General features: G+C 39.7%; 1 protein-coding gene across 1 annotated transcript in view; it reads right to left on the reverse strand.

The window, feature by feature from the left end:
• The window catches only part of LOC121381398 (5-hydroxytryptamine receptor 1D-like), a 106,073-nt gene that overhangs the window by 46,073 nt on the left and 43,554 nt on the right, over positions 1-16,446 (reverse strand). The gene's annotated exons all lie outside the window — the stretch shown is intronic.

Consider the following 16,446-nt stretch of genomic DNA (forward strand, 5'->3'; position numbering starts at 1 on the left):
TCATCATCACCATCATGGTCATCATCACCACCACCACCATCATCATCATCATTTAATATATTTGAGCTATACAAAAACGTGACACTATATTAAAACTCCAATGACAGCAAAGTATAGTCGCAAATACAGTTGACATAGAAATGTTTGTTATTAATATGTTTACACGTTAACACACACACGGTTAAAGTTTTACAAAGATCGACTACGAATAAAGCAAGTATACAAGTTCGCGTCCCAGTACTTGCTCCTGTCCAAAATGACTTCAATAATTATAGATATAAACAAATGGAATGCTGTTATTTAATATTAGTTATGATAGTGATGGAAATAGTGGTAGCCATGGTAGTGATGGTAGTGATGAAGGTGATAGCAACGACGATGACGAAGAAGATGATGATAGTAGTAATGATGTGAAGATAATGGTGGAGGTAATGGCAAATGGTATTGATAATGAGGTAGATGGTGATGATGATGGTGATGGTGGTGATGATGATGATGATGATGATGATGATGATGATGATGAAAAACCAAAAAGACGACGAAGAAGAAAAAGAAGATGAAATGGGGGGAAAAGGAGAAATTTGTACATAACCCGATTAAACTTTATTAAACTTTACACATAACAAGAACTAATAGACATATTTCAGATACATTAATCTACAAAACTGCTTTTGAATGTGAAACATTAGATAATTATGACATATAGTCTTCACAGGAAACCCTCAACATTTTCTATCGGCAGAAAGGAATTATGTATATGCACTTTCCCACAGACAGAACAGCGCATACCATGACCTTTGATATACCAATCATGGGGCAGTGGTTGGAACGGGGTAAAACTCAATCAGAGAATGGGCAGCCTGGCGGGGTTCGACTGAACGATCAAAGCACCTCAGGTGAGCGCTCTACCGACTGATCCAGATCCGGCCCCTATTGATCTAAACTGCAATTGACTATTTCAAGCGAATAACTTTTAAATATTTACTCCCTCTCCAAAATGTCACCTTATGGGGTATCAAAGTAAGAAAGTATTAGGGACTTTAGCGGGACCCTAAATTATAAAAATATTTTATTGCGTAAAGAAACAGGTCAGGTCAGGTCATAGGGTTTAACGTGCACATTCAGAGCAGGCTGTTGTAGCGCACGTCTGTCATGGGCGCAGGTGTCGACCCGTGCCGGCTCCTACGTTCAGGACAAGAAAGGGTTTGGGGTTGGTGAGAGGAGGGATCACCAGCACAGGCAAGTGCAAGAGAGCACCAGCAGCCCGACCATATTTAATACATTTTCATCTCTTAAGGATCTCAGCGAAATATATTGCCCAGGACACGAACACCCCTTACGCTATCCCTTATCTCCCTTTTACTCCCACACGTCTAGGAAATTTATAGATGTATGGCGAGCTAACGCGACTACTAAAACGCGAATCCAATATTATTCATCATCATCCCGGTCTGCCATAAAGCGGCCTCTCTCCGTACGCTTTTCGCACCGAGGGATAACCATAAAACAAGTGCGGTCTAAAATTAAAAGGAAATTTCAAAATGTTATTCGGTTCGGTAACATCTCTATAGACGGGGTCAAAGTTATGACAACTCTTTCGATACTCGTCGACATCTAATCAATATCCTTGAGATAAAGAAAGAAGCAGTGTGACGAACTTACTGAATGGGCGGAAGCACATTTCTTAGAAAGCAGTAATTTGCCCGAGGTATTTATATTAGTCACTAGACCACAATACAACAAATTTTCAATCGGACGATTGGGTTACAAAAGAAACAAATATAATTATTTGTGAGTAATCGTGTTCGCATAATCATATTATATGGAATCGGATTTCTGGATAACATTTTTTTTTTTTTTTTACTTGGATTAATGATTTAAAAAAATAAATCGGTCAATTTAAAACATTAAGCCATCAGTAGATATATGAATGTATGTACTGAACGGTGTTTGAGATTTAGACTTGTAACATAGAACACTTTAATGCGAATGTCCAAGGTTAGGTATAAGTCAGTATTGGACATAACTGTATGCCATCAGACATAATTTCAGTTTAAAATGAAAATTAAATCGCAAGCAGTTTAAAATTGTATGCACTTCAACTTATATGCATAATGAATCACGAAACTACAAAGCCAACTGGATTCCCTGGCCTAAATATTTTCATACTGTGAGCAATGATAAACTGTATAACATGTGACGTGGGCAGTAATTTCAGTTTGATCTCTCAAATTCTGATGCTGACCTTGACCGACGTAGATATATTTTGGGGTGGTGTTTACCGCTCGCCTAATATGACGCCAGTGGGTTTCTTCCCTAGACAGGGGCGGTACGTAGCCCAGTGACAAAGCGGCTGCTTGTTGCGCAGTCGATCTGAGATCGATCCCCGTCGGTAATCCCATTGGGCTATTTCTCGTTCCAGCCAGTGCACCACGATTGATATTTCAAAGGCTGTGGCATGTGCTACCCTGTCTGTGGGTAAACATATAGACATGAAATGTGCTGTGGTCGGTAGAGGGCTCGACTGAGGTGTTTATGTCGTGTAATTGAATCCCTCCAGCAGACCCAATCCTTATTGGGGGTTTTCTCATCTCATAGCTGATATTTCAAAACCGTAGTATATGTTGTTATATTTGTGTGAAATATGATATAAACTATCTGTTACTGAGTATTAACAGTGTCGTTAAACAAACTAAAACCGGCTCCCAAACACTAAAGAGACGGCGGTGCCACATCTAAGAAAGAGGCATTTCGTCAAATTACGTCATATATGAATTACCTCATACATATTATTACACCTCGCCATATGTCATAACCACTTTAAAATAAATCAATCCACGTCACTCCGGTGACAACTCGAAAACGGCAGGTCTTTGTGGTAAAATCCAATTTTAGACAAAATTACTAGCCGAGACAAAATATCACGGATCATCATCATCTGTTTGTGGTCAATAAGTAACTAGACGCCACCAGTGCATCACCAGATAATGTCATACCACAATGCAACGGTACACGCAAATATGCAAATGCCATACTAGTACGTAGACACATCAATATAAAGTCGATTATCCCGGTCATTACTATGGAAAGAGTTCACCCCCGGGGTCAGATTGCGACAGACGGAACGAGCCGGCTGCCTTACGAAGGAGACTAATGGGGTTGTGGTTAATTGCATGATGGCAGGGTGGCAGCTTACATCTAGTGCCACTTGTCAAGGACGTCACCTCTCAGAGTTTCTAATCACATGTAATTGTCCAACACAACGGAATCAGTTGTTTCCCTGTCCTGGACAGAACTGTCTGGCAAACGTGTCCTGGAATAGTTTTCTGATTATCCAGACCATCGGCTGAACTTATAAAGCCTGGTGTGTGTGTGTGTGTGTGTGTGTGTGTGTGTGTGTGTGTGTGTGTCTGTCTGTCTGTCTCTCTCTGTCGTTCTCTCTCTCTCTCTCTCTCTCTCTCTCTCTCTCTCTCTCTCTCTCTCTCTCACGCCCCTCTCTCTCTCTCTCTCTCTCTCTCTCTCTCTCTCTCTCTCTCTCTCTCTCTCTCTCTCTCTCTCTCTCTCTCTCTCTCGTTTTAAATACAATTATGTTTGTTTGCTGGCGCTTTTTTTCGTAAAGAAGATCAGTTTGTTTTCCTTTTTCATATTTGTAAACTTCAGTGGTATCACCGTAATACCGCAACAAGCAAGACACATCACTCACTGTAATTTCCTGCGATTTCTTCACAGTTTATTTTCCTCTCTTGGTAATACTATAAATAACCAATACGGTTTTTATTTGGTTAACTGTCCTTAGAGATAGCTACATCTGTCATATAGTTCAGATGATCCATCTGGATTACATTTCAAGGCGCTAAAAAACGTCCACATGTCATTTGACTATATAGCAAAACAAAATACTAAAAATAATCACACGAAAGCCGACACAAAACCAATAATCGTGCCTTAGGGACAGCTTTCCGACTGACGCTTTGCACTATTGGACACTTCACCACTACCACCACTACCACAACCATAATTGTCATAGTCGTCATCATCATCATCAAGACCGCCATCATCATCATCATCATCATCATCACACCCATCATTATCACAATAGCAAGTAGATATTAATGACTATAATTATAATGCATGTCATAATGATGATACTGACGATAACGATAACGTTGATAATGATGATGATAGTGTGATAATGATGACAGTATTATAACAATATATAATGGCAAGAATGATGATGGTAATGATGATAATTATAGAAGACGAAGAACAACAAGATGATGAAGAAGAAGATGATGACGATATAGATGGTGAGGAGGAATAAGAACAGGAAGAGTGTAGTCTTAAATCCGAATCTTTATCTGTAGTAACACACAAGAAGGAAAACGGAATCAAAGTAAAGACTCATATATACTGGATGCAGCGCGTGCGTACGATCCTGAATTTTTTTTTTAGAAAAACATTATTTTCAATGAGAACATCTAGATTGAATACGTGCGATGCGTGCGTTTGCAAAACTCTTGCGGTTGCGGCCAGCCCCAAGGAAATAACCGTACATGCTGTATGTGCCCAAAACTCAAGCCGCAGACGCCTTACCATTCTTCCTTGGTGGGCTATCCAGAACAACAAAGAGGCCCAACCGTCGTGTTATTAAAACGTGCACTGTAATGGAGATGTGTTCACAGAGGTCACCGTAAAACGACCATTACAGGCGGTGACTTGATTATTCTGGTTTATCACTTAAATCCCACACAAGAGTCTATCCTCTCTTTACGGTGATCTAATGAAGCAAAAATGCAATCTTTATTAGAAATAAGATGGCCAACTCATTACAAGGGAGTATGAATTATGGATGATCTTGTCTACACTGACAGTGTAACCAATGCAAGGGTTCCTGCCCTTCATATCTAGAGGTTGTTTCATATCAACGTAGCGACCTCGGCGGCGAAGTGGTCAAGCCATAGGGTATAGGTTCGAATCGCAGGGGAACAGGTTTAGGGTACAATGGACATAATGCAGCTACGATTTTATGCAGAAAAGTAAATTTTGTGATTTTACACATACCTCTGCCACTAAACTGTTCAGCCGTTCTTGTTTGTTTCAATTTATTTTCGTTCTTATATCCAATTAAGGTTCAAGAACACTTTCCTGGGCACACACTTCAGCTCTCTGGTTTGTCTGTCCAGGGCAGTGGGTTAGTGGTTAGTTACTAGTGAGATAAAAGTCGGTGTACTGACCTGACATCTCCCTGTTATGCAATAATACTGCTCTCTGTTATGCAATAATACTACTTCCGGTAATAAAATTTAAGCCAAACAATTGAATATTTTCATTAACAAATCGATCGTATTAAGTCAATGGACATTTTAGCCTTTAAACCTCGATATGGGTAGGAACCAGTACTGTGATACGATCCCTGAACCTAGCAGTGGTTATTTATTTTAAAAACTGCTCCCTCATGGCCGGTAACTCACTAGCTATTAGCTGGACAGAAGACATACGTGTTAAATCCATGGTCGCAGTTCCTAGCTTCAACCTGTGAAAATTTATACTGTTTGGTTAATCGTAAAATCTGTAACACATTTGGATAACGTTAGTATAAAGTTAAACAAGAGTCTATGTCGCTGAAACTGTAAAATATCCTTAAAAATAGACCAGAGCTCATTTCCCTAACAGATATTTCTCAGACGCGCTTGCGTTTTGAAATATTTGAAAAATGCATTTCGTGGTATTGGAAAGACCAGGATGACCAGAAACACCTCGGCTGTACGCAGATGTATAATCTAAACAATAAAATCTAAGTAATGTCTCATTTGAATTATCAAAAGCATGCTTTAATAGTGAAAAATGCGCAGTAGTGTTTAAAAACTAGGATCTGTCACTTTAATCGCTGCCTCGACCAAACCCCCCGTGGGCTTAACGATAAAAATCATCTATTTACTTTAATAAGGAAAAACACCTCTGTCGCGTCAGCTCATCAGCAGAACAATGACACCTCTTGTAGTTGTTTGATGTAATCAACACATCAATTCTCACCCATTTCTCGCGTTCGGAATGGTTCTAAAATAACGCTTCAACACTCCGATATCCGCACTTTGATGTGGCTGTTAAATAAATACGACTCTCGCATTTAGTGATTGGCCTATGATAATGACCCGTGTACGACGGTAGATAATTTACCGCCAGCCATGCAGGGTGGATAAATGGGCACGTGCACGCAATGTGACACAGAGAAGGATGGTGTCAGGTCTGGTTATGGGTTGTTGCAGGAAATATAAAATCATTTTAAGTTGTCCGTCAGTAGGCCGGGAAGTAACGTCACGAGCTTTGACCTGGACGAAAATTGAGTTTTATGGTGGCATGCTATATGTGTCGACAAAAGAAATATATTATTACATACATGTAGCAACACGCAAGAAGGAAAACGGAATAGAGTAAAGGCTCATATATACTGGATGCAGCGCGTTCGGCTAAAAACAATCGAAATACGTTAGTTTCAATAAAAGCGTCTGGACTGGGTACAATACATTTGCGGCCAGTATGTGTCCACAAAAGAAATATATGAATTATTATTATCCACATGGTTCGAGATATTCAGGGAAATATAACCAGTGTGACCCATATGTGTCATAATGATTTCACATGCACAGCGAATGACGTCATTTTGGGAAATGATGTCATAACTTAATGCGGCTTCTCCCTTGTAAACGCTTATAAAAATCACAACTTACGAGGCCCTCTTCTATATCCATACAATATACTTGGCGACCTATATTATTACATAGCTGTAAATATAAAGTACACGTATACATAGATAATAATACATGAGTTTCTCTTTGATACCATTTATCTTACGAGTTGTTTAAAAACATATCCAACGAGCGAAACGTATCCAATGATTTCACGTGCACCACGAATGACGTAATTTTGTGAAGCGAGTCATAACTTAATGTGGCTTCCTCAGTGTAAACGCTTATAAAAAATGACGTCATGTCGGAAAATTACGTCGTTTCATCATCTCTTTTTAGTTACATTTTAAACGTTTTGACATGGTCCAAGCGTGGTATTCATAAAAATAATAGTTTGGATAATGTGGATAATAAAGAAATCGTACTGATCTTACGAAACTCTTATCAGAATTCATGTATTACAATACAATAAACCTGACACTCGTTTTATAAAATCAGTACGTATAATAATCTCTGTATATATATTTGAACATAAGTAAATATTTCTTTATTATTAGCATCGCTTAATGTGCTTCGACCATATATGTCTGTGTGTATGTGTGTGTGTGTGTGTGTGTGCGTGCGCGCGTGTCTGTGTGTGTGTATGTCTGTGAGTCTCTCACTCTGTGTGTGTCTGTCTGTGTGTCTGTATGTGTGTCTGTGCGTGTGTGTGTGTGTGTGTGTGCGTGTGTATCTGTGTCTGTCTCTCTGTGTGTCTGTGTATGTGTCTGTGTGTATCTGTGTCTGTGTGTGTATGTCTCTCTCTCTCTCTCTCTCTCTCTCTCTCTCTCTCTCTCTCTCTCTCTCCGTCTGTATTTGTGTGTGTTTGTGTGTACGTGTCTGTGTGTTTGTGTATGTATGCGTGCGTGCGTGCGTGTGTAATGTGCGTGTGTAATGTATAATGTTTATTTTAGTCCAACCAGTACTGACATTTTTGGTTTCATGGTGCGGCTTTTTTCAAATTTATTTTGCAATGCGATGCGTATGTTTTCAAAACGCTTGCGCCCAATCGCAATAAACCAACCGACCCTGATGGAAACAAATAAGGGAAACAAATAAATAAATAAATAAATAAATAGTAACAGTAAAATAGTTATTGCTATCAACAGTGTGTGGAAATTAACCGTGTTACTGTTACTGGCAGTCATTGCACAGTACGGTACTGATATTCAGACCCACATTACATTTCTGTATTGTATACTAGCCTAACTACTCGGGTAGAAGTGTTCCCGTATTTCTTTCCATCAGTATATATTATATGTGACACTTTAAAATACTACAAATTACATAGAAAAAGAAAGATGAATATTTATTAGAAGAGTCATGCTATTTCCTATTAACTGAAACAATACCTTAGTCTTCATACAATAACAATACATTATAACACACATGACCGGTTAGATGCCCTTTGAGTTCAGTACTAGTAATATATCACTACACAGGCCTACGTAGCATTTATATAAAAACTTCTTTTTTTTTAAACAAAGAGAAATGTGTACCAAACGGTGATTTTTACACTGTAGTGTTATATTAAAGGGACATTCCTGAGTTTGCTGTAATTTTAAAGATGTTATCGACCAAAAGAGACTTTTTAACGATTGTAATTACATATCAAATATATTTTTGCATAAAATAGTAGTGGCTGTATATTAAACGTGTTTCTGATCGTTCTTATATATATTTGTACTAGGTTAAATTTCATTTTATTTCCTAATATATAATGTTTTCGTACAAAATCCAGTTTGGTCTTCTTACAAATATTAAGACGACCAGAAACACATTGAATATACAGACACTGATATTCTAAACAAGAAAATATATTTAATATGTAAGTTTTATCGTATAAATATTTTATTAGTCGGAAACATCTTACAATGCAGCAAACTCGGGAATGTCCCTTTAAATAGTGTGTAATACTGAACAAAGCTAAATAAGCAACAGTTTCACAACGCTGTCATTGTCAAAGTCTCGTTTTCTTTGCAGAGTTTTTGCATACGAACAAGTGGACACGTAACACATTAGATGTGATCTGTTATTTTGTGGGAACTCTGAGAGAGAGAGAGAGAGAGAGAGAGAGAGAGAGAGAGAGAGAGAGAGAGAGAGAGAGAGAGAGAGAGAGAGAGAGAGAGAGAGAGAGAGAGAGGGAGGACCTTTCGCCACATATGGTACTGCAATTGATAAAACATCAAGGGGTCTTTTATATGCACTTTCCCATAATCAGGACAGTACATACCATGACCTTTGATGTACTAGTCGTGGGTCACTGGTTGGGACGGAAAAAACCCCGGGTCCATCGAGGATAATCGATCCTGAGAACCATGGCGCCTCATTCAAGCCCTCTACTACTGAACTATAACCCGTCCTCGTAACTTGAAGTTGTCTTTTCTTGAATCAACGCTCCATCGTCTGAACCAACATCGACGTTTGTATTACCACCATCCCGACGTCTTTCGAACTTGACACTATATAGTCCGTTTGCGGCAAAAGGAAACCGATGAACTGACATAAAACTAAAAATGTTAGAAAATTATCATCAAATGACAAAATGCTGGAACAGCCACGGTATACAAGTTCACCTGAATTGTTATTTAAGTAATCAATAATGCAGTACACCGAGACAAAAGGCAGAATTGGCACCTTGGGCTGTTCCATCAGTTGCATTAATCTCTGTATTTAAAAAAAAGGTAATTTGGATTAAGCAATTGATTGTTAATTTGTAAAGAAACTTCTTTTTGTTTTAAATTTACGCTGAGATTAATAAAAATTCTTACGAGTTCGTATGGATTTGAAACTTAATATGAATTTTAACATTCATTATAGAGTTACAAACCAATTCATGGGTTCCCTTTTGATACAAACGGCCTTTTTATAGTAACTTCTGCTGTCAACCCTTATCATGAACAGCAAGACCAGATAACTGTTATGAGTGTTTGTGTGCACCGGCCTCGGTGGCGTCGTGGTTAGGCTATCGGTCAACAGGCTGGTAGGTACTGGGTTCGGATCCCAGTCGAGGAATGGGATTTTTAATCCAGATACCGACTCCAAACCCTGAGTGAGTGCTCCGCAAGGCTCAATGGGTAGGTGTAAACCACTTGTACCGACCAGTGATCCATAACTGGTTCAACAAAGGCCATGGTTTGTGCTATCCTGCCTGTGGGAAGTGCAAATAAAAGATCCCTTGCTGCTAATCGGAAAGAGTAGCCCATGAAGTGGCGACAACGGGTTTCCTCTCAAAATCTGTGTGGTCCTTAACCATATGTCTGACGCCATATAACCGTAAATAAAATGTGTTGAGTGCGTCGTTAAATAAAACATTTCTTTCTTTCTTTCTTGTTTGTGTGCATGACGGCGTGCTTGTACCTCGTGTGGCAATAAGGACGAATATAGATTAAAAATGTCGTGGAAACACTTTTAGTAGCTTACATCAAAGTGACCATCAAATCACTCAAGTCTGAGATTTCCATCTTAGTCGTTCGAGTGTGAATGTTTCCAACCCGAGACTGCTCGACAACATGTTCAATACTGCAGCGTGTAACCGCGCCGCCATGGTTTACGACGTTATGATTTTCATAGCGAGATACCGGGACTGGAGATAAACTCACGGCGTATATTTGTCTCACTGCACGGCCTGCACGGTTACTCGGTGTGATTTCATTGTCCGGACGCTTAACTAACTCCTACATCACGGCGCTGCGAGATGGAAGATCGGTGTGTTCGGGAGAGAAGACAATATCCATGCCAACTGCACCAGCAGAAGAGACATTTATGTTGCCACGAAACACCACAAGCGTCGGTTACAGCCCATATACGCGCGCCTGTTTCCGCCATTACAGATGGCGGTGCTGTATGATGGCGATAAACGACGATGTGCAGCAGCTTTCATTGGGAATCAATGAGACATCTCCCGAATGACGCCGAGTCTCCACTGTCATAAAACGTTTGATTGCCTTTGTAATTAAAATAAATCCACCGGTCATTTTAAACACGTCAAACTGAAGAGGGATTTGGCTTTCGCGTCGTTGTCATATTGATCATAAACTAAAAAAACTAATGTAGCCCAGTTATTTCAAGAGGAAGAAAGTTTTACATTTTACGCTTGCACTCGCGTATGTACGCACGTACATGTATGTATGTATGTATGTATGTATGTATGTATGAATGGATGTATTGATGTATGAATATCTATATATTGTATGTATGTCGAGGTTGACTGTTACATACATAGATATTAACGCAATGGCACAGGTTATAATTAAATCCTTTCTGGCCTCACAAATTGTCCCATACCGTTGCCGGGACTCGAACCTGTGGCACCGAATCGCCCGTAAATTGCGAGACTAACCACGATGCGCTCTGAGCTATCGAGGCATGATGCATATATGTATGTATGTATATATGTATCTATCTATCTATGTTTGCATGCATGTATTTATGTATGGGAGGGAAGTGGCCCAGTGGCAAAGAGACCGGCAGATCGGTCTAGTATCTATCCCCATCGGTGAGCCCATTGGGCTATTTCTCGTTCCAGCCAGTGCACAACGTCTCATTCCCAGTCTGGAGCTCTACGCGGTAAGACGTGTTTGTTTCGCGTGTGCACACTGCACGTGCTTTCGTGTGCTCGACTTGGGGGTCCTTCATTTCGTTGTTTTTGTCAGCGAAATGAAGTTTTGTACTGAGATGTATGCGGCCATTGGAACTGATTGAACGCTGGAACGCTTCTCGTTTCGACAGCCTGCACCACCAGGTTGGATTCTTTTTTAGCGAGATTCCCTGCCTCCACGTCATTTCTCCGTCTGACTGTCGAATTCGTTTTTTTCGTGACTCGTATGACGGCCATTCTGCAGAACGCCACGGTTGTTCGCGTTTAGTCTCTGCATGTCCGAGCCTGTCCTAGCAGCACTGGAAGATTGACCGCCCCACTCTAAGAAGAAATAGGAAGCGGGGTCGGCCCCTACTACTCTTTTTCTAGACTTTACCTTGCTTTATAGATACCATCTCGTATCCTCCGGAGTCGGGCCCGTCCGCACCACTATACCAAACCATGACGACTGGACTATACCCTAGTCTGATACTCTCTCTCGTTCAGACGGATCCGGCTTCTCAAGATCTGTATTTCAGCACAGCACTACACCTTCAACGTCTATCGACTGTCAATCTAGGTGTTTTCTTGACGGGATGCAACCCATCTCGTCCCTTTAAGCTGTGCACCCAAACGGCCTTAACGAGGCCACTCGCGTGGACATATCGATCGGACTTTAAACTTTTAGATCTGCGTTCAAAATTTTATGTCGAAATTACTTCTTTTTTAAAAATATTATTAAATAGTCCGATCCTCTCTTCTTTCTCTTATTTAATTTTGGACTGTCCTTCTAAAATGCTCCAAATTATATAAATATTCGGCCGAGCAGTCAATTCTTTTTTACTTTTGGCTTGTAACCTTTTTTTAAATTTTTTATTTATTCTATTAACCTTTTTACTAATTGCTATTTTCAAAATTCTGCCCATTTTCACCCCCCCCCCCCCCCCCCCCCCTCCATCCCGAGTCAGGCCACCGATCTTATCGGAGGTCGGACTCGGGATGGGCGTGTTCGAAACCCTAGTGGTATATGGGCACGTGAAACTAGTTATCATCATCATCACAACGTCTGGTATAACACAGGTCATGGTATGTGCTATCCTGTCTGTGGGATGGTACATATACAAGATTCCTTGCTACTAATGGCAAAATGTAGCGGGTTTCCTCTCAAGACTATATGTCCAGTAGCCAATGAATAATAAAACAATGTGATCTAGTGGTGTCGTGAAACAAAAACAAACGTTAAGTTTAACTTTAGCATGTGCACAACACGTATTTATTTGTGTACACATGTGTGTGTATGTACGTAAGTATGTATTGATGTATGTATGCATGTGCGTGTGTGCGTTCGTGTGTGCTTGCGTGCATGCGTGTATGTGTATGCATGTATGTATTGAGGTGTGTATGTATGCATGCATGTATGTGTGTGTGTCTATGTTTTACTACATAAAATGAAATATACTAGTACATACCAGATATACATACCAGTATTTTTCGAGATGACTATTACCTTGACCGTAGACAATACATACATGCATACCTTGAATATATTTCATGGACAGTTGTAAAAACACCTGCCGTAAAATGATGAGACCTTTGGTCTCTTGTAGATATTCAAAGCATTTTTCTATCACGTTACAGTGACGCGCGAAATGATACACATTCTGGGTCGCGGTCAAAGCACATGGCATGCAACACAAGACAACACACGCAGTTTGTGGTGCGTTTTACCTTCCTGTTACACGCTCGGAGGCTGTGTGATGATTGGACTCGACACACTAGCACGACTATTGGTTTTCTGTACTTTTAAAATACCGAAACAGGGAAGTTTTAGTTGTGTGCTGCATAAACGTATGGTTTGTATATTAATGGAATCTACTTCGGATACAGATGGACACTGACAAGGCTGGGAGCGGGACGTAGCCCAGTGGTAAAGCGCTTACTTGGTGCGAGGTCGGTCTACGATCGATCCCCATTGGTGGACTCATTGGGCTATTTCCCTTTTCAGTCAGTGCACCACGACTGGTATATCAAAGGCCGTGGTGTGTGCTATCCTGTCTGTGGAATAGTGCATATAAAATATCCCTTGCTACTAATGGAACAAATATGGGGGGTTTCCTCCCTCACACTGTGTCAGAATTACCAAATGTTTGACTTCCAATAACCGAAAGAAAGAAAGAAATGTTTTATTTAACGACGCACTCAACACATTTTATTTACGGTTATATGGCGTCAGACATATGGTTAAGGACCACACAGATTTTGAGAGGAAACCCGCTGTCGCCACTACATGGGCTACTCTTCCGATTAGCAGCAAGGGATCTTTTATTTGCACTTCCCACAGGCAGGATAGCACAAACCATGGCCTTTGTTGAACCAGTTATGGATCACTGGTCGGTGCAAGTGGTTTACACCTACCCATTGAGCCTTGAGGAGCACTCACTCAGGGTTTGGAGTCGGTATCTGGATTAAAAATCCCATGCCTCGACTGAGATCTGAACCCAGTACCTACCGGCCTGTAGACCGATGGCCTACCACGACGCCGGTTCCAATAACCGATGATTAATAACTCAACGCACTCTAGTGATGTCGTTAAAAACAAATCAAATTTTAACGTTTTTAACTGGATGGACGTACTTGTACCTTGATTGGATAGAGGCATGTAAACAGAGTACCCAAAGAAATTCTTTAGAAAAGCTTTCTATGCTTAGACCGTTAAAATTCTATTCTACCTTACCAATAGTTTAGTTTTTTTGGTCTGCCATGATTGTTGGCTATTTGTTTTTTGTGGGTTTTTTCTTAAGTATATTCAGCCACGCATTTTTTCCCTAGTGAACATCTCCCATTTTCAATAAAACTTAACGTAATATGACGTGAGATCAATACTTTACTAGAAACATACAATCGAAATCGCTCCAATTATATTCTCTACCCAAATTGACCAATAATCGGTTAGGCGAAGATTTCCGAGGATTCCTGTTTGCTTTGTTGTGTTAAATCCATGCGATTTGAAACGACTCGCTTATAGAGACTTCTCAAAGCCGAATTAAACCATTTTGTTAAGTATGGACACAAAGTCTCAATTACCCCACTCTCCTACATTTCGTTTACACGTGACGCGATCGAACATAATTTCCAAATGCTATTCAACTAGGAACGAAAGATATCTCTTAACACGGTTCCAATCCTGGAACTATTGAAATGATCAAGACCTAAGTAATTTAAGGGCAGGCTTATGGCTTGTGTCTGGATTGATCAACCCCTCGTTGAGCGATATTTTTGTATTACGAATATGAATAGACTTTGATTAGGAATAACCCCTTTTTTCCTTTGTGCAAGTGAAATGAGCACATTTTCTAACGTCAATTGTCTTTGCCTGTGATTATGACTTAGCAATCTTGGCTTCTTAAGAAGACACCGAATTCTCGTGATGATAATTGCATCCTATTTTATTTAATAAAGATATTAAAGCTTCGTTCTCCAAAATATTTCCCTTCCTTACTTGTGTTCCGCAACTAGTATATCTGATGCGTGTTCAATTATTATTTGATTGGGTACCGTCGTCTTCTACCATATCACATCCATTTAACAATAGGCGCTAAAACAGTTTTGCAAGCAACATCGATCGCTCGCTGTACATACTGAACATACCTCTATAATGCTGGTTACAAAATATATACAAAAACACTTGCTAGCAAAACGGAAAGTGTAGAAGATATGACGTCAGCGTTTCTTCAATCGTTCTCTATGCATGTGTAAAGAAAGGTACTCTGTTTACATGCACCCATCCACTTAAGGTTCAAGCAACTCGGCCCAGGGCGTATGTACCGGAAAACATGCCAAAAGGAGAATTCCCACAATCTAGAAAAAATATACTAATGCATGTATCACCATTGTTTATCGAGTTTGTGACGTATGTCGCTGATTTTACGTTCGCAAATTTAGTTTTAATGTCGACCTTTTAAACACAGTCAGGCGGTTCCTGACATAAATAACTGAAGATGTAGTTACAAAAGAACAAGGGCGCAGACACACAGCTACATACGGCTTCTTTAGCTAAAATTAAAGTTTGTTTTATTTAACGACACTACTAGCGCACATTGATTTATGAATCACGGGCTATTGGATCTCAAACATTTGGTAATTTTCAGATATAGATTTAGATAGGAAACCCGCTACAGTATAACACATACCACAGCCTTTGATATACCAGTTGTGGTGCACTAGATAAAGCGAGAAATAGCCTAATGAGCCCACCGACGGGGATCGATCCGAGACCGACCGTGAATCAAGCGATCGCTTTACAACTGGGCTATGTCCAGGCCGTTTCTTTAGCTAAATAAAACAAGGCATTGGTCAACTAAAAGTGCACGTGTTTACTTTTCTTGAAGGGAGATTTACACAACAGTATGACGCTAATTCTAATTTCACCCGTTTATTTCCAACCAACAAATTATCTACTTATTATAAGAATAACCATCACATATTACCAGCTGATGACGTTACCTGGCATTAAGAAATCTAGTAAGAGATGGGTGGCCTTACCATTAGTGTATCTGATAGTATGTCATTAACACGGTCTCATTAGCTGTGTATAAATAAATCCTAATTGGAAAATACGCCTGTTTCCGACATTAAAATGTTCGACATACGCAGTATGTATAATAACGAAACCATTTAAGTGACATTTTGAAAGTTGTAACAAACTAAGATAATCTAAAATATATTCTCTGTTAAAACACACACTTGATTGTTATGTGAGTTGTGTCACATTTTTAACTTTCAGATATTTGTAGAGAAAGACGGCGATTTTACTACCCTACAATTTTACCAAAGATCCAAAATGATTTGTTTTTACAAATGTGGTAAATTAGAAGTACAATTTACTGGATATTTATTAACCGCTAATTATAACAATAAGCGTGAGTGACGTCAAACAAACAAACATTCCTTGGACAAAACACCACGCTAGTTGCTCTGCCAATTCACCCATCCCGGTCAAAACAAAGGAACAAATAAAGAAATAAAAATAATAAATCAGTAACAGAAAACCTACGAATACGTAAACAAAAATGATAAAATAACAACAACAAAAGAACAACGACAACAATAACAATAACAGGAGTAGCAGCAACAAAACAACAA

This window comes from Gigantopelta aegis, chromosome 9 (assembly GCF_016097555.1).
Source record: "Gigantopelta aegis isolate Gae_Host chromosome 9, Gae_host_genome, whole genome shotgun sequence".
Taxonomy (NCBI): domain Eukaryota; kingdom Metazoa; phylum Mollusca; class Gastropoda; order Neomphalida; family Peltospiridae; genus Gigantopelta; species Gigantopelta aegis.